We start from the raw sequence: 19644 nt of genomic DNA, 5'->3' as shown, positions 1-19644 counted from the left end.
CAACACCATGGTTCAAAGGCATCTTTCGATCCTGATTCTTCTAAGTTCAACTTTCACTTTTTGAGTGTCATAGGGAATACACAGTTTAGATTTCTGTAGGTATAGATACATCACAACATCTGAACATCCCTTTACTGTTGACAGCTGATCCTAACAGGCAGAAACTATCTACTACATTGATGTCTTCATTTCCAGTACTAAGGAGTTGTTGTACTAATGGTCCCATTTTTTCACCATGCGCCTTTCCTTTTATTACTAGAACTCATAGATCCTTTTCATTTTCTGTTATCAGAGTAGTATCATAAAAATAATGTAGATAATTGATATTTCTCCCTCCAATGTTAAAACCACATTCATCTTCCAATCCAGAGAGAGATTCAGTCTTGCCTCTCATGCTGGTTTGTTCTTTGGCCAACTTGGAGCCAGTCTGTTTCATTATATTCTGTTCATATTGTGGCTTCCTGAGCCATAAGTAGGTTTTTTCAGGAGGAAAATAAGATTTTCTAGAATTCCCACATTTCAAAAAGCTTTTTAGAGGTTGGCATGATCAACATAATCAAAAGCCTTTCTGATCAGTGACATAGATGCTGATCTGTTTTTGGTATTCTTTGGCTTTGTTAATTACCCAGTGTGCAACAAAAAAAATGGTCCATGTTGCTCAGCCTTTTCTAAAGCCAGCTTGAACAACTTAAAAAGGTAGTTTTACATTGTATCAAATCTACCTGGAAAGACATCTCCAGGCATAGGGATGAGTCCTGGGCTTTTAATAAATTATATGGATGAGTGAGTTGAGGGAATGCTTATTAAATTTGAAGACAATTCAAAACTAGGAGAGGTGGCTAATACCAAGACCATGATTGAGAGCTATCAATCAGTGGAATGGGTTATTGCAGGGAGTACTTTTGTCTCCTTCACTGAAAGTTTTCAAACTGGAGGTTTTCAAACAGAGGCTAGATAGTTATCTAGTGGAGATGGGACAGTAAATCGTGCAGGATACAAGATGATCTCTTAGGTCCTTTCCAAACTTTCCAAGCATTCCGTTCTTCCTTTCAAAAGTGGCATAAACAAGAAGTTATACCCACTGTCAAAATAAGGTGAAACTCACTACTTATAAAAACAATATTCGAGGTTTGGTTTGATTACTTTTCTTCCTTTTTTCAAAATTTAAAATCATAGCTATACTTACACACTGTTTCGGATACTAATGATGATTGATCATGAACCTAGCTGGAAACTATGGATATCTTTACTCTTTAAGAATGTCTCTACTATACTGGGAAAGTTTTTTTTTTAAGTTAGTGACAAGAGCAGCAAACTCTATGGTATACTATGTGAATCATTATTTCTACTTTGTCTGTCTCGAGTCTCCCATTTTTCAAACCTCATTAGATCACTTCCAGATACTGATGTAATACCACCAATACTAAAACTAAATAGGCCCTTTTTTCTTGATCATACAGGATATTTCACGAAGATGCAGTAATTGAAGTATGGCAGTAAAGAGGGTGAGTCAGTCACTAGATCAGAATTTCATTTTGAAATTCAGCCACACAGCAATAGGATAGGTACAAGCATACATTACAGTACATGATATAAGTCCCAAATCATATCCATCTGTCAAGGGGAAACTCACCCAAGGCTTATTATTCACTTAATATGATCAGAATCCAACCTGACGTAAAATAATCCAGGTAATCTTGTCTGTGGCAAATGTGCATTTTTGTTGGTCAGTTTCTTCAATTTTGCTGCCTACCCAAAGCTTCCCCAAATACTGTGTTTCCCCAAAATACGACAGGGTCTTATTTTCTTTTTACCTACAAAATATGGCTTAGGCTTTATTAGGGGGGTAGGGTGTATTGTTTTGGGGTTGACGGGTGGCTGCTCTCTTGCGAGGGGGCTCCCAAAGAGCCGGGGACAGCCTCATGGGCGAATGGCTGTGTTGCGCTGTTGCAGCAGCACAACACAACAGCCATGAAGTGACCACGCTCACGAGCAGCCACCCGGCAAACCCCCTTTGCAGCTGGGCACAGCGCCATTCACTGACCTAGGGGTATCGCCAAGCCGCGTGAGCGCCTGTTCGCCACCACCCGGTTCCCGCGGCTTGCCGCCTTCCAAATGCCAGTGAATGGTGCTCTGCATGGCTGGAGAGGGGGTTGCATGAGCGGCTGTTCTGCTCTCGCTCACCCGCCTCCCAGCCTCACGATGCATGGCCCAGCTCTCTGCCGCCGCCATCCCAGCCTAGCTTTTTCTGAGTCTTTCGGCAGTGGCCACTCTGGGTGCACGCTCTATGATTGTGAGCCAGCTGCCTGCAGAGCGTACAACCATAAAGCGTGCGCCCAGAGTGGTAGGTTGGTTATTCAGTCATGCCATGTCATGTGGGGGGAATTCACTGGAGAAAGCAATTGTATTTGGAAGAGTTAGGGGTAAAAGAAACCCAGGCCATCAAATAACACCATAGCTGGACACCATCAAAGCTGACACAAGTCAGAGCATAGAACAACTCAAAGAAATAGTGCAAGATTAGAAGATGCGGAGAGAGCTGGCCCATAGAATCACTAAGAGTTAGACACGACTGAATGGATATCATCATCACCACCATCCAATCATACTCCCACAACAACATCAGGACACTTTTCTCCATTGTACATAAGAAGTACAAGATGCTTTATATGGTGCAGAGCAAGCAGCATTATCTCTAACCCTTTGTGGAGGTTCCCTGCTTCCCAGCATTTGCTTCATTTTGTCTAACCGTAGGACAAGGACAAGGTCCATATTTGTCAACACAGGTGTTCCTCAAGTTATGAACATAATGGAATCTGCCAATTACATTCGTAATCCATGGATTTGTTGGAGTGAATCAAGTAAAATGATTGTGATCACTCCCTGCTTTCGCCCATGCATTCCCTAATCAAATGTGAAGGTTATTAAGTTCATTTAAGGTATCTCAGGGTGTGGAAGGCCATGAGGGGGGGTGTCTAGTGATGGAACAGGCCACCTGCTTAAGACCACACAAGGACTCCCATAACTCACTAAGATACCTCATGCTCCCTCCCCTGAGGTCCCCACAATTGCTCTCCCCCCCCCCCATCCTGCCATGCTGGGTCACTTACGTTGTGAAGTTCTAGTGAGCTGTCTCCTCCCCAGCCTCTCTGCTGAAGCTTCTTTGCCTGCTTACAGTCTCTGTATGAAAAGCGTTTGCAAACTGGTGAGACTGTGGGGCAGCAAAATCAGTTTACAAATGCTTTTTACGGCAAGACTGGAAGCTTCTGAGGGTGGCGATCTCACATGAGATTTCATGGCCCCAAAGTCTTGTCACCTTGCAAATGCTCTTCAACTGGATCTGGTGTAGGCCTTGGTTCACAGAGACCAGAGGCTTAAAATGCTCTGGTGTGAGATCATAGGAGATCAGTAGCGTGAGATCTCACACTGCTGATCTCTTTTGATCTCCAACTATTTTAGGCCTCTGTTCTCCACAAATGCATAGAAGAAGACAAAGAAACTCTAGAGTTCACTAGATCATTACAAGGTAAGTGATTCTCCAAAGGCCCAGTGCCTGTGAAGACCTGGGTGGGGGTGGGGGTGGGAGAACAGTCAGGGTGAATGTGACAGTTCCTCTGTGGTCATTAGTAAGTGTGAATTACTATCATGCTACAACATTCATAACTCAGGATGTCGTAAGTACTTGGGGGAGGCGTTATGTCATAACTTTGAACAGTTGCTAAGTGAACTGTTGTAATTCAAGGATTACCTGTGCTGGTATTCTTTTCAGTCTGATGGTGGACCTATCTGTCAATCTGTATTGGATGTTGCTGCTCTGTTGTCTTGTTCAGATATATGGGAAGATTAAAATGACTGTGCTGTGCATAAAGCAATAATTGCACAAAAGGATTTTTTTTTTGAAGATTGGCATTAAATTGAGAACAAAACTGAAGAAAGCACCATCCAGTTCAAAGAGAGTTTCTCAATAACAAGTCTACCTTCCTCTCTTCTTTTAACCTTTTTTTTAAAAACCAGATGGGCTCAATGCACATGGACCACTCACCTTTCTTTTCTGATTATGTCCGTCTGCCTCCCTGAATTGGATCCTGTCTCTCAGCTAGCTGCAGATGCTTGCTAGGTAGGTGGCAAAAAATCTTCAATCTTGTTCTTAATTACTGTGGCTCAAATTGATTTGACCTGAACTCTGCCTGTGTTTCAAGTATAGCAAGACTGGCTCCGTAGCTTTTGGAACTAACATGCTGGCTTACAAATAAGTAATTGTGAGGAACTGATTTATTGCCCAGCCAGACCCAGCTGGTTGTAAAATATAATTTTTTTAAAATATTAAAAAACCAATTTCCATTGCTTTGACTTGTAATGTGTAACAAATTAATCCACATTCGTGGAAATATTAGTGAAGAGTTGTTTCTGCTTCTGGTTGTTTTCTTTTTCTTTCTTTCTTTTTCCTTTGAAATAATGGAGAAAACACCTTTTAATGAATCAGAAAGTAGTTTTAATAGAATTTTAAAGAGAAGATGTTTACAAATGTCAAGGATTATGTATATTTTTGGGGATGTTAGCATCCAAAAGAAGCTATAAAAACAAATGTTCAGATGGTTTATAACTCCTCTACAGCCCCAAAATATAGCATTATCCAAGGCTGTCATATTTCCATTTTTTTCTTGTAGATCTTGCAGTTTTTCACATAAACCATTACCTGGTTTCAACTCTCCCCAGCAACCTGATAAATGCTGGTACTGAATATTTAAATCTTTGTTCTCTAGAATAGACAAGAATTTATGCATGTTATTTTAGTTTTTTAGATAGATAGATGATAGATAGATAGATAGATAGATAGATAGATAGATAGATAGATAGATAGATAGATAGATGATAGATAGATAATTGTGCTAATTTTATTATGAAAAACAGAACATTAAACAAGGGTGTATAACTTTATTTCATAAAGTGTAGCAGGAATAAAGAAATACATGGCAAATATATCTAGAATGGCAATGTTAATTTCAAGAAGGTGGTCTTAAAGAGTCTCTTATCACATCAAATCTGCATGCCTGTCTACCTGCCTGCCAATATTGATAGATGATAGATAGATAGATAGATAGATAGATAGATAGATAGATAGATAGATAGATAGATAGATAAGATGTCTATGGATGGATGGATGGATGAATATCATCAATATTCATCCATCCATCCATCCACACTTGGAAGTTTATAGTAAAAAGTTTAAAATGGTGTTAGAACAAAGATATTAAAATCATGCATTAATGTGATATATGGCAGGCATCAATTCTGCATGCCTTTAGGAAAACAAAGTTGTGACTTGGCTTTTCCCCTAGACCATGGGTGTCAAACTCACTGCATCATGTTGATGTCACATGACAACATTTTTTGCCTTTGTGGAGCTGGGGTGAGCGTGGCCTGTGCATGATTCATCCAGTCCGCAGGCTATCAGTTTGACACCCCCATGCCTAGATATTTGAATTCAGTTGAGCAGAGTCCTCTTTTGGATGTTTTAATTGACTTGTTCAGTTACCATTTTTATTAAGTTATTTTTTACAATACAGAGTCATTACTTTTGCTGAATCACTTAGTTTTATTGTACCCTGCTCAGAATTGCACTATTTGAACTGGGCAGCTTTATAAATACTTGAAATAAAGACATGGTTTTGGGGAGTGCACCTGGGGGTACCCTGACACCCACAGACTCTGGTCTCTTTACTTGATATCAGTGTGAGGGGAGAAACATACTATAGAAAATTAATTGTTACCCTTGCTCCTTTTGATTCAGGCAGACTCAATTATTCTTCCTTGATCAGAATCAGAAGATTGCACTAAGGATTAATTGAAGGTGTTTCCAAGAGAACCATTTTTCATGGGGCTTAATTAGAAAAATGGCCCCAAGTAGGAAATAAACCTCATGTGACGATGCTTGCCAATATTTCATTCAGAAATAGTACAGAATCTGCTTCTCATATTTATGGAACGCAAGTGTTTCCTGGACTGGAAGTTTTCTTATTCTTTTATTCGCTCTCTCTTTGGTCTCACATAGAAAGAAAAAGAGAAAATGGAATTGTAGTGTCTATCTACAGGGGAACACAAATTCCTCTCAATTGATTAGAACTTTTTAATGGTCCTTGGAGAGTGAGTTTGGTACAAATTTGTATCTCAGTAATTTTGAAACAGACTCATTAAGTCATTAATTCATGAGTTATTTGGAAATGACTTCATTTTCTTGTAATGAAGAAAGTAAGTGACCATATCAACTTATTCCAAAAACCAACGTGAAATCTCTGATGGTTGGTGATTGCAGACCTTCAGATTATGTGGCATCCTTTCCTTTGGAGTTGTAAAATTCTATTAGATCTACCCCATTGATCACCAAATGTATCGTCCCAAATTACTGAAAAAGCAAAGTCCATAAATTAATTAAGTCCAAAAGAATTTAAAATCAAAAGAATCAATTAATTAACATCAAAGCCCATAAATGTTTTAAGTCCAAAAAGATTTTTTTTCTTTTTCATGCATGAATTTGCCAGCTTTTGGTTTGCAAATCAGTCTTGATTCAATATGATTTGGTGATTTGAGATTGAAAGAAGAAATCTGAGGACAAACCAATTTGATCTGAGAGACTTCAAGATTCAATTAAAAAAATTACGTCTGGATGCTTTAATTGGGAATCATTTTTTTAAAAATGTGATTGCTTCATATTTTTTGGCAGAATGAGAAGAAAATGGGACTGATTTTGGCTGAGTAAGATGGTATAATTCTTAGGTGACGTTACACATGTTTAGTTTCAGCTAGGGTTTCATTGTGATAAATTTTTGAAATATTCTGCCAACAGAACCCTAGGAAAAGGATAGAAGAGCAATCTTTAAATTGTCTTAAAAGAATTTAAGTTGTTGGATCAATGCACCAAGTATCACATCCATAATAATATTTATTGGGGTCATAATCATTATAATCTTTCACAATCTGTTAAAAAAGAAAGTTCTGTCTACTTCCTTTTCTGCACTGCCGTATTTGGCATCACACTTAAAAATGATCAGTGACACTTCCTTGTGGGATGAAATATATTGCTCCCTAGAACACTAGATTTGGGGGGGGGGGAGTAGGCAAGCTTTTCCCCTCTTGAGAAGGACCCCTTCATCAGTAGCAGGAGTTGTCAATTGATATGAATATTCTCAGTTAATTAGCAAAGACAGAAGAAATAACCTGGCATAGTGAGATAGGATGCTTTAGAAATAGATATGCCACAGAAAAAGAAACTGGCACAGAACAGAACAGAATTCTTTATTGGACAAGTGTGATTGGACACACAAGGAATTTGTCTTTGGTGCACTCACTCACCATCTTCAGGCTGGGTTTTGGGATCAAAACCCAGCCTGTAGATGGTGAGTGAGACCTTGCCGAAATGTTAGCATTTGTGCTGATAAATAAATAAAGAGACTAGTATAGTCTATTTCAAGCTATTTAGCTCTCATCAGCTAGCTATACCCTTACTGGGATTTGAACCTGGGCTGTTTTTACATGTTAGGCAGTTGTATTAGCCTCTAAGCCACAAGCTTTCCTCCCTTATCAGCAATATACATATAGCCCTAAGTGGAAGGAGATGGGTGATAGGAACAATGAGAAGATTAATAGCAATAGTAATGCAGATTTAGTAAATAGTTTGACTGACAGTGTTGAGGGAATTATTTGTTTAGCAGAGTGATGGTGTTCAGGAAAAAACTGTTCTTGTGTCTAGTTGTTTATTTATTTTATTTATTTATTAATCCAATTTATAGGCCGCTCCCTCTCCACCAAGGGACGGGGCGGCGTACAATTTATTACACAACAAATAAATAACGAGGAGGAGATATACAAAACATTATACAATACATAATAAATAAATAATCAATTAGTTAAGAACAATATAATGCAATTAAAAACAATTAAAATACCCAAAGTCAAACTTAGTTTAAAATTTAAAAATTATCCAGGGGGATTAGAAAATATAGTTATAATTCAGGCCAGGCCGGCTAGATGGAACAGGTGGGTCTTGAGTTTTGTGCGGAAGGAGTGGAGATCGGTAGCTGTCCTAATGTCGGGAGGGAGGTCATTCCAGAGGGCTGGGCCCATCACAGAGAAGGCCCTACCCCTCGGCGCCATCCTCTGGCATTGCTTAGTGTACGGCACCCGGAGAAGTCCCTCTCTGTGAGAGCGAATTGGTCGCAGGGATGTATGGGGCAGGATACGATCCCGCAAATAGCTAGGTCCTGTGCCATGGAGCGCTTTAAAGATAGTGATCAACACCTTGAAACGCACCCGAAAGACTACAGGGAGCCAGTGCAGCTCGCGCAGGAGAGGTGTCACATGGGAGTACCTCGTACTCCCCATCACTGCCCGCGCGGCCGCATTCTGGACCAACTGCAGTCCTCGGGTGCATCTCAAGGGAAGCCCCATGTAAAGAGCATTACAGTAATCCAGACGAGATGTCACCAGCGCATGAGTGACTGTGCGAAGGGCATCCCGGTCCAATAGGGTGCGCAATTGGCGCACCAGGCGAACCTGGTGGAACGCCCCCTTGCCACGGCTGCCACATGGTCATCCATAGACAGCCAGGCATCTAGGAGGACGCCCAAATTGCGCGCCCGCTCCATGGGGGCCAGTTGCTCTCCCCCAATGGCCAGCGATGGAGTTAGCTGGTTGAACTGAGAGGCCGGTAGCCACAGCCACTCCGTCTTGGAGGGGTTGAGTTTAAGTCTGTTGTCTCCCATCCAGACCCGTACGGCTTCCAAACACCGGGACATCACGTCAACGGCCTCGTTGGGGTGGTTCGGGTGGAAATGTACAGCTGAGTATCATCAGTGTACAGGTGGTATCCCACCCCAAAGATGATCTCACCCAGCGGTTTCATATATGTGTTGAACAGGAGAGGCGAGAGGACCGACCCCTGTGGCACCCCACAAGTGAGTGGCCTCAGGGTCGACCTCTGCTCCCCTGCCAACACACATTGCATCCGGTCGGAGAGGTAGGAGCAGAACCACCGTAAAACGGTGCCCCCTACCCCCAACCCCTCCAGCTGGCGCAGTAGGATACCATGGTCGATGGTATCGAAAGCCACCAAGAGGTCTAACAGAACCAGGATAGAGGAACAACCCCTATCCTTGGCTCTCCAGAGATCATCAACCAACGCGACCAAGGCCGTTTCCGTGCTGTGCCCGGGTTGGAAGCCGGACTGGCGCGGGTCTAGATAGTCAGTTTCCTCCAGGTGACGTGGGAACTGCATAGCCACCACACTCTCTACAACCTTCGCTAAAAAGGGAAGGTTGGAGACCGGACGATAATTAGCTAGCTCAGTTGGGTCCAGGGAAGGCTTCTTGAGTAAGGGCCTCACAACCGCCTCTTTCAAGGTGGCTGGTAGGAACCCCTCACTCAACGAAGCGTTCACCAGTCCCAAGAGCCAGCCTCGTGTGACCTCCCAGGATGCCAGTACAAGCCAGGAGGGACATGGGTCCAATAAACATGTGGTGGCTCGCAGTCGCCCACGCAACCTGTCCAAATCATCGGAGGCAACAGAGTCAAACTCCTCCCAAAATGGTCTCTCAAGACTGGCCTCGGACGTCTCCCCTGGATCACTGAGGGAGACCCATTCCCTCCGGATCTGAGCGATTTTATCCTGCAGATATTCTCCAAATTCCTCTGCCCTGCCCTGCAATGGGGCTTCCCGTGGCCTCTGTGATAGAAGGGAGAGGGTCACCCGAAACAGGGCGGCAGGGTGGTTGTCTGTGGATGCAATGAGAGCGGCACAATATCGACGTTTGGCCACCCTCAATGCCACAAGGTATGTCCTTAAATAGGCTCTTACCTGTGTTCGGTCAGATTCGGAACGAGAGGATCTCCATCTGCTCTCTAGGCGTCTCTTATGGCATTTCATCACCCTCAGCTCCTCGGTAAACCAAGGGGCCAGGGTGGTTCTTTGCCACAGGAGAGGCCGCAGAAGTGCAACCCGGTCTAGGGCCCCGGCGGCCGCACTATTCCATGCGGCCACCAGGTCCTCCATCCGGGAGCGGGTCAGGTCGACAGGAAGTGGCCCAAGCTCCGTCTGGAACCTTTCCAGTTCCATCAGGTGCCTGGGGCGGAACCATCTAGGACATCCTGGTTCCGCCTCCCCGCGGTGGGGGGTAGTACCAGGGAAGTCAAGCCGGAGAAGTGAGTGATCTGACCATGACAGGGGTGTGATGGCTAAGTCCCCTATTCCCAGATCACTCGCCCACTGGCCTGAGACAAAAACAAGATCCAGTGTGTGACCTCCCTCGTGCGTGGGGCCCTGAATTAATTGAGTCAGGTCCATGGCTGTCATGGAAGCCATGAACTCCCGAACCACCTCGGATGCTTCTCCCATCGACGGCAAGTTGAAATCCCCCATAACTAACATTCTGGGGGTCTCAACTGCCATCTTTGCGATCAGCTCGAGGAGTTCGGGCAGGGCCGCTGATGTATAGCGAGGAGCCAAGTATACAATCAGCTTCTCATATTCAAAACTTCCCTGAGTCACCTCATGGTGAGATGGATGGCAAACAAATTTTAAAATTAAATTAAATTAATTAAATTAAATTAAATTAAAAAATTAAATTAAATTAAAAAATTAAATTAAATTAAAAAATTAAATTAAATTAAATTAAAATAAAAAAATTAAATTAAATTAAATTAAATTAAATTAAATTAAATTAAATTAAATTAAATTAAATTAAATTAAATTAAATTAAATTAAATTAAATTAATTAAATTAAATTAAATTAAATTAAATTAAATTAAATTATTAAATTAAATTATTAAATTAAATTAAATAATTAAATTAAATTACATTACATTACATTACATTACATTACATTATTAAATTAAATAATAAAATAAAATAAAATAGACTTGCCATTCCTTATTCCTACAAACAATCAATGTGTCGGGCCTGCAGTTATATTCCTTTTAGGATCTTTGGCCTGCCACACACTCTATTATTTTACTATGCTGTTTCATTAGTGTAGTAATTGGGAGGGGAAATAGTAAGGAGTAGAATTGTAGAATGTGTTGTTGTCATAATAGAACATTTATTTCTAGAAGTCCAAGGTCATCTTTTGTCTTCGCACCTCTGCACCTGACCGGAACTAGATGGATGGAAATGCCAGTGTGGCAGAGGAAGATTGGACCATGTGATAGATTTGTGGGTGTGGGGGCAAGATCATGAACTTTCAACTGGGTGGGAATCCAAGGAAGCTTTCAGATTCGGGATTCCACAGTTTGTGCCAACACGTCTGTCTTATTAAATTGGAACTTTAAGGATAGCTCTGCCTTGGACTCTGATTTAATTCTGAATGATATTTGGAACGCTTTGGAATGGTTATGCTGGTCCCTGTAAGTGAGACGCTATATTCAATTAATGGTTATGCTGGTCCCTGTGACACTATATTGATTCTTGAGAGACTTAAGACTTGTCCACCATGAAATTTTAAAAGTAAGGTTGGTGGATCTAAGAATGCATCCACTGCTCAAACCATATCCAGAGTGCTGGAACTGAGCTATCTCCCAGTTGTGTTGACAGAACACAGAAGTGTAACATTCCATTAGCACTAGAGAGCAAAGCTAAACCTTATGGCAGACTATATTCATGAAATTAAGAAAGGGAAAGTGATGCAGTGTGACCCTCTCACTTTGAAAAGGCCCCGATAGATAACAAATTCAATGCAATATTTTATTGTCTGGTTACTCATTTGAATGTCAAAGACTTCCTCAGACCAGCCAATGTCCTTCAACGTTCCCCTTGAAGGGAAATGAAGTAACAAGACAAGGTTCTACAAAGTGCTTTGAAAAAATAAGATGAGCTTCAAATCCACCTGATTCTACTTACTGCTTTAAAACAGGTCCCTGCTTTAATTTGTGAATTTACATGGATGGAAAGAAGTTGTCAAAGCTTTATTGAATTGAAGTACACAATCAAAACTTTGCAGAATCTATTTTTATAGATTGATTTCCATACATTACTAAACCTAATGATTTGTCTCATGCTATTTTTTAATGTATGGAATGATTATGGATTGAACTGAGTTTCACTAAAAAATAAATGGACAAATGGAGTAGATGAACAGACTAAATAAAAGATAATGAGATGAATTCCACGTTTAGTAGTTACGATGATCATTCACATGTCACTTCTTTATCAATCTGAGAAAAATCAGAACTTGTTGGGTGTTGAACTTTTGACTAATCTCCCCATCTTCATCTCTGGTTGCCCTTCTTCTTCCTCCCCCAGTACCATTCCTATCAGCAGTCTTCCGTTATTAATAACTTATTTATTTTATTTATAGGTTTTGGGTTACTATAAATCAAAGGCAACATCTAATAAATATTCTTTTAAAAAGCTTCTTCTTCTGCTTCATCTTATTATTCCCAGTGCGCACTCAGAAAATCTAGAGAGAGATCTCTTTGTTTGCATGTGAAAGATCAATCCATGGTAACACCAAGGAGAGTTGAGAAAGTTTGAAATCCAGAAAACCACTGACAATAGTCCTCTGCTGGATGGAGCAAAGGTGTCAGTGGATATATATTTTCCTGAGCTTCTAACCTAAGAAACAGGGAGCTATACAGAACTGCCTACTCTTCAATGGATGCAAAGTGGAATTCTGACCCGTAACTCCCTTTAAAAAATAGTGCAATCACTGTCTCATGGCAAGTGAGATGAATTGAACTAAATCATGGAAAGATTACTCAGTGGAGGGCAAAATGTTTGGACTGTAACTCCTAGAATGTGTTGCTTTCCATCATGGCATCTGACGATTGATGAGAGATGAGTTGGAGAGCCCCAAGTTGCTTTGCCTACTACAAAAGAGAGGAAGAACTGGCAAGGAATAAACACCAATGTGCTTGTTTTGTTTTGGCTCTAGTTTAGTTGTATTCATTTCAGGATTTACTCTGAATGGTTTGCTTTGGTTCATATAATATAAGGAAGAGAGAAATGAAAAAAAAGACTTAAAGAGTGAGTTATATTGAGGCAAGGTATTGTAGCTGGCATCTCAGAACACCCACTACACTGTATTTGCTGCCAATTTATTTGTCTAGCTATTATTTCCTCTTCAATTACAGGGAGCAGTAAAAAAAGACAAGACACTCCCCCTTCCCTTACATTCATGAAGTTCAGTGTTTGTTCTTTTTTTAGGCTTTCAGAAAAGTAGAAAAGAGAAAAAGACGGGGCTAAAAATTCAGAAAATCTTGAGAGATGGAAAGGGGGTTTTTGCTGCAAAATGACTACTGCAGCCATATGGTTTAAGTTCTCTGGAAGTGTAAATCATATACATAAGGTGGCTCCAATATTGTCACTGAAATGAAGGTGTTTAATTCAAAGCCAAGAATTAAAGAATGCCAAGAATTGGCATTTAAAGAGAAAAAAGTGCAAGAAATAATCTGGCACACGTTTCAAAAGAAGAATGGTGGATACTTTCTTGATCTATTTACCCGGGAACCAAGTACAAGTGGTCCTTGACTTATGACCACAGTTGAGCCCAAATTTGTTATTGCTAAGCAAGACAGTTGTTAAGTAAGTCATTCCCCCAATTTATGACCTTTTGTACTATGGTTGTTAAGCAAAACAATATGGTTGTTAAGTAAATCATGTGGCCATTAAGTGAATCTAGCTTCTCCCATTGACTTGGCTTGTCAGGAGCTCCCTAAGAAGGTTGCAAATGACAATCCCAAGACCGGGAGACATGTAAAAAGTGCCTGTTGTCAAGCACCAGAAGTTTGATTGTGTGACTGTGGGGATGCTGCAACAATCAGAAGTGTGAAAACTGATTATAAGCCACTTTTTTCAGTGCTGTTGTAACTTTGAATGGTGGTTCAACATTTTTTTGTAAATTGAGAACTACCTGAAATATAAGAGTACATTTATCTGCACTACATACCAGTTAGGCTTACAATTAAAAGTTCATTATTGAGTCCTTCTCTCCCTTGATCTAATGCAAACATGATCTAGTAAATGCTTTTATCTGCTATGTTCCCACAATATTTCCTTCATCTTCTCCCCCAACCCACATTCGAGACATATTTAAGATGTCTCCTTAGCTATGTCAGTGGTCAAGTAGTGTTTTCCCTTTTAAACTGTCAATAAGCCATGACAGCTTTACCAGGGTACAATCTGATGTGCTTCATTGACCATTTGTCAACAGCACAACTTGAGCTGATGCAACCCTCTTCTGGAATAATGCTAAACCCATGTTCAGATATAGCCTGAGACAAAACTGACAGGCAATGGATAGTACACTGAAATAGGAGAGAGAGAGAGAGAGAGAGAGAGAGAGAGAGAGAGAGAGAGAGAGAGAGAGAGAGAGAGAGATAGTACACTGAAATAGGAGAGAGAGAGAGAGAGAGAGAGAGAGAGAGAGAGAGAGAGAGATATGGAGGGAGAGATATGGAGGGAGAGATATGGAGGGAGAGATATGGAGGGAGGGAGGGAGGGAGGGATATATATATATAAATATATTTGTGTTGTAATTGTACTGATAAATAAATAAAGGGAGATACACACACACACACACACTTCACACAACTCTCCCTTGTCATCATCTGCTTAGAGCATCAAGTCATGGAAAGAGTCGGTCAAAGCAGCTGTATCTGTCACTTCCTGGTACAACTATCCCATATATTGTGTTCAGAAGACAGTGGGTTTAGCCCTCTTCTGGAGTAATACTTAACCCACATTCAAAAGCTTTCTAGGTGGCAGTCAACAAGTACTGAGACTGGTTTGTGTGTGAAGTGGCAGACAAAAGGAGCTGGCTAATGGAATTCCCTCACCCCTGCCAGCTCTTGTTCAAGGCAGCCACTATTTAGTGGGATTCAGCTCTCCAAGTCAGGGATCAGCTTGCAGCATTGGCTACAAAGAGCCACTCTTCCCCTTTGTCTGCCATCTCTTCCAGCCTTGGCAGCTGATACTTGGGAGGCTGAGGAGGAGGGAGGTCCTTGGACATCATGTAGTCCAACCCCTGTTCTCACAGGAGACCTACACTATTTCTGGTAGATGGCTGTCCAGTCTTTTCTTAAAAGCTTCCAGTGATGGAGCACCCACCATTTCTGAAGGCAATTTGTTCCACTAGTTAATTGTTTTCAATTGTTAGGAATTTTCTCTTTAGTTCTAGGTTGCTTCTCTCCTTGGTTAGTATCTATCCATCTATCAGCTGAAATAGGGATATATAGAATAAGCTTAAGATAGATTGTGCCAATATCATACATATGGAAAGATTAGTTTTCTTCTATGAATTCGATAAAACACTGTTGGTGGAGAGTGATTTGTTTTGTTTTGTTTTTGCAGCTTTCTCTAACATTTTGTACAGGGTTTATATGCGACTTCTTCTCACTAATGCATTTTTAGGAAGGTTTTGAAGCCAAGAATTATTTGAGGACAATCATTAGGGCACTTGGTGGCTTCATGCCAACTTTTATGCCAGGATAATTTCAGTTTTGAGAGAAATAAATCCATTATGGGTTCTTCTACTGATTTCAGAATCAGAGGAGGGAAAAGTGACATTCCCTTCATTTGGAACACCATCCAAAACAGGCGTCTACTTCATGGTATTTCAGAGAACAGTGTGATGCACGCAAGTTTCTTTTAGCCATCTGATGTTCTACATATTCGGTTGAACTTTAGTTATTTTCAAAAGATGAATCTTTGGAATATGCATAATTAAAGATAACATTTAGTATTCAACAGAAGCTCTTGCATAACGCTGTGCCAAGCTTTAAGCAAGTGCTTCATGCAGCACGTTGAACTGAACAAAGAATCTCTCCTTGTAACACCGAGTTAACCCTCTTGTCTAGAAGGCTTGGCACAACTGTTTCCCAGGACATCTTCTTATGTGTGGTGCACACATTGCCACTTTCACTTGGCTGGAAGTCCCAGTGGAAATGTTTTTTTTTATTATCTATGCATGAATATGTGTGCACAAACTCCTGGGAAGAACTTTGGAACATCCATGCTGAGACTTTCAGAACCACAGCCGCTTCAAGAGAGAAACTTTGTTCATGAAGGCATGCTTTGAAAAGTGCTCCTTCAAATGCTATGTTCCATCACCTTGCATGGTGGGGAACTACTTTATTTCCTGAAGTTAAAAACTAGGAATAAAATCTACTAGGCATTATTTGGGAAAATTGTACCACCTACAAGGATTTTGCATGAAGATTGGGCAGCAATAATAAATGAAGGTACCTAATACATCTTTGGTGTAAAACAGCAACGATAGCAACAGCAATAGCACTTAGACTTATATACTGCTTCACAGTGCTTTACAGTCCTCTCTAAGCGGTTTACAGAGTCAGCTTATTGCCCCCAACAATTTGGGTCCTCATCTTACCCATCTCAGAAGGATTGAAGGCTGAGTCAACCTTGAGCCTGGTGAGATTTGATCTGCCAAATTGCAGGCAGCCAGCAGGCAGCAGAAGTAGCCTGCAGTACTGCAGTACTGCACTCCAACCACTGCGCCACCGCAGCTCATACATACATGATTCATGTAGACATACCAAAAGCAGGCTGAATTCCTTTCCTCTTCACATTCGTGAATGCACCTTGCTTTATCTCTATTTTATCACTGCTGTTATATTTCTTTGGACTATAATAGTTGGTATCTACCAAGAGCCAGAAGGCATTTATTTGCCTACGATCTTTTGATAGGTATCAAAAAGAAGATTTGTCAGCCAACCATTTCAAATTATTTCCAAAGACCACTGGGTCTTTTTACAAGTTTAGACTGCCAATTAAGATCATGCTAGGAATGCAATCAAAGATCTCAGTACTCACAAGTTAATTATGTCCTTAAGCTAAGTTATAACATCTTTATTTGATTTTGAGAAGTATGTTGTTGTTACAGTTTGCTATTATTTGTTTGTCCACTCCATCTAATAAAACAAAATGTTAGGGAGAGTTTTTGTGAGTTTTCTATTTGTCAATTGCTATCAAGAAAACCTGATGTGGAGACTGTGAGAGCTCTTTTTTTTTACAACTATTATGCAAAAAGGGAGATGAAAATGAAACATTTTCCAATAATTAGCAACTTGAGGCCATCTCTGTCCCAGATTATCGGTAGCCTGCTGTGCTGCATAATGCTCAGGATTTTTATTGGTGGTTGCTGGATGCCCAACCAATTTATTTATCCTCCATTGTCTGGATCTGAGCCATGGAAATGTATGTATCACTTTGGGGCTGTAAGAAAGATTATTTCACTTGGGCTTATAGCACACTGGACAAGTATCAAGTGGTACATACTGTGACAGTGTAATACTTCTTCCCCAAATCTGCTATCTGCCTGATTTTACAGGGGTCCAAAAACAACATCTCGGAATGATGACAGTGTTTGATATTCTCAAATTAATCTAGCTTAGAGTTGTATTAGTTGCCTCAGAGAACACTAATTCCTAGATGGTTCTCTAGATGATATCCGGCTTTTGATTTGCATGGGGCTGTTACTCTGAAGCTGTTCTCCAGCCAAAAACAAGTTATCTTGTCATTATTATTTTCCTTGCAGTTATTATTTCTATTTGTTTATGCCATGTGTTTTCCATATCAGTTTAGTCATTTCAACAAGCCGTTTTCCATTTCATGACTCCCTATTAAATTCAGCCTAAGATATTGGCAATTTATCTCAGAGTGTGTAATGGTATTTTGTCTCCTGCTTGTTAAAGGGGGTTTATTTATATGGGGAGACTGCCAGTGCCTTTTCCTACTTAGTGTCTAAGCAGAAAGGACTTTTTTCCTTAAGTTTTCCTGACAACATGACCTTCCTATTCATTTCAATACAGGAAATGGAGCCATGCCTGCTTTGTTGTTGTTTGCATTTATTGATGACCCATTATTCTTTTCCATCAAAGTAATTCATGAGGGATCCTATTTGCACCACAACATATGCCCCACTAAAGACCCTTCTGGTCTTCTCTGTGTTACCTTCCCATTTCTCTTAAATGACTTTGCAAAATATTGAAGACTGCACTGATAGTGATACCCAACCTAGACAAAGTGAAATAATAACTGTGATTGCCACCACTTGGGGGTGAATTGATCACCAAAGAACTGTTACTTTGTGCAACCCCTAAGTTAGTGATTCATGTCCAGTTTGTGATTTCAGATCATCTCCAGTCTGTTTTGAATAAACCAAGTCAGTCTCATTCTATCTGGAGAAACAGAAGAAGGGACGAGATAAAAGAAGAGCAATGTGGCACAAAGAAAAGAAGATCCAAAACCTAATGTGACGTGACATAAAACTGACATAGCTCTGACTAAGACTTGCAAATTAAAAGTGAGACATTGAGGCTACTAGTAGGAAAGGGGAACAAAACAAGAGATAGCCCTACCTCTATGTATAGGTAGTCCTTAACTTACAGCCATTCACTTAATGTCTGTTCGAAGTTATGATAGTCCTAAAAATGACTTACAACCAATCCTTACACTTATGACCATCACAATGTGCCACATGATCAAAATTTTGATGCTTGGCAACTGAATAACAGAATAACTGAGTTAGAAGGAACCTTGGAGCTTTTCTAGTCTAACTCCCTGCTCAAGCAGGAAATCCCTGAATACTGTTTGAGACAAATGGTTGTCCAATCTCTATTTAAAAATCTCTACTTCTGGAGGCAAGCCGTTCCACTGATTAATTGTTCTATCGGGAAATGTCTCCTTAGTTCTAGGTTGGTTCTGTCCTTCATTAGTTTCCATCCATTGCTTCTTTTCCTGCCTTCAGTTGCTTTGTGACAGTCCCTCAAATATTGGAACACTGATATCATGTCACCTGAGGCCTTTCTTTTCACTAGGCTAAACATACCCGATTCCTGAAACTGTTCTTTGTAAGTTTTATCCTCCAATCCCCTAATCATCTTTGTTGCCCTTCTCTGCACTCTTTCTAAAGTATCAATATCTTTTTTTATATCATGGCGACCAAAACTGGATGCAATATTCCAAGTGTAGTCTTACCAAGAGGTTATAAAGTGGTGGTAATACTTCATGTGATCTTGATTCTATACTTCTATTAATACAGCCTAGGATTGCATTGGCTTTTTTTTTAGCAGATGCAGCACACCACTGCCTCATGTTTAAGTTGTTGTCCACTAGGTCATGAGATCACCATTTGCAACCTTTCCAACTGGCTTCTGACAAGCAATGTAAATGGAGGGGAAGTCAGGTTTGCTTAACAACTGTGGCAAAAAAGATAGCAAAATCAGGCACAATTCATTTATTAGCCATATCACCTAGCAATGAAATTTCCAATCCCAATGAAAGTCATGGGTTGAAAACTACCTGTATTAAGGCTAGGGACATTTCTGTTTTAATTTTCTGATATCATCTTGTATATTAGGTATTTTAAGTCATTACCAACAACAAAACAATGTTGACATAGTTGATCTTATCTTACTAGATAAAGAATGGATGTGGAGGGGGGAGTGGAACTCTGTTGCTATACATGTTGATGGCTGCAAGAATTCTATATGTCCAGAAAAGGGTGTTAACTCCCACAAAGGAAGAATGGATGGGATGGGAAGAGATGAGAAGCTGACTCCATTAATTAAGGACAAGAATGTACCTAATTCTTAGGTAAATAGTTTTGTGGTTATTTGGAAACCACTTCTGGACTT

Source organism: Natrix helvetica (genome assembly GCF_964273705.1).
Source record: "Natrix helvetica genome assembly, chromosome: 2".
Taxonomy (NCBI): Eukaryota; Metazoa; Chordata; class Lepidosauria; order Squamata; family Natricidae; genus Natrix; species Natrix helvetica.
This window is presented reverse-complemented; position numbering follows the sequence as displayed.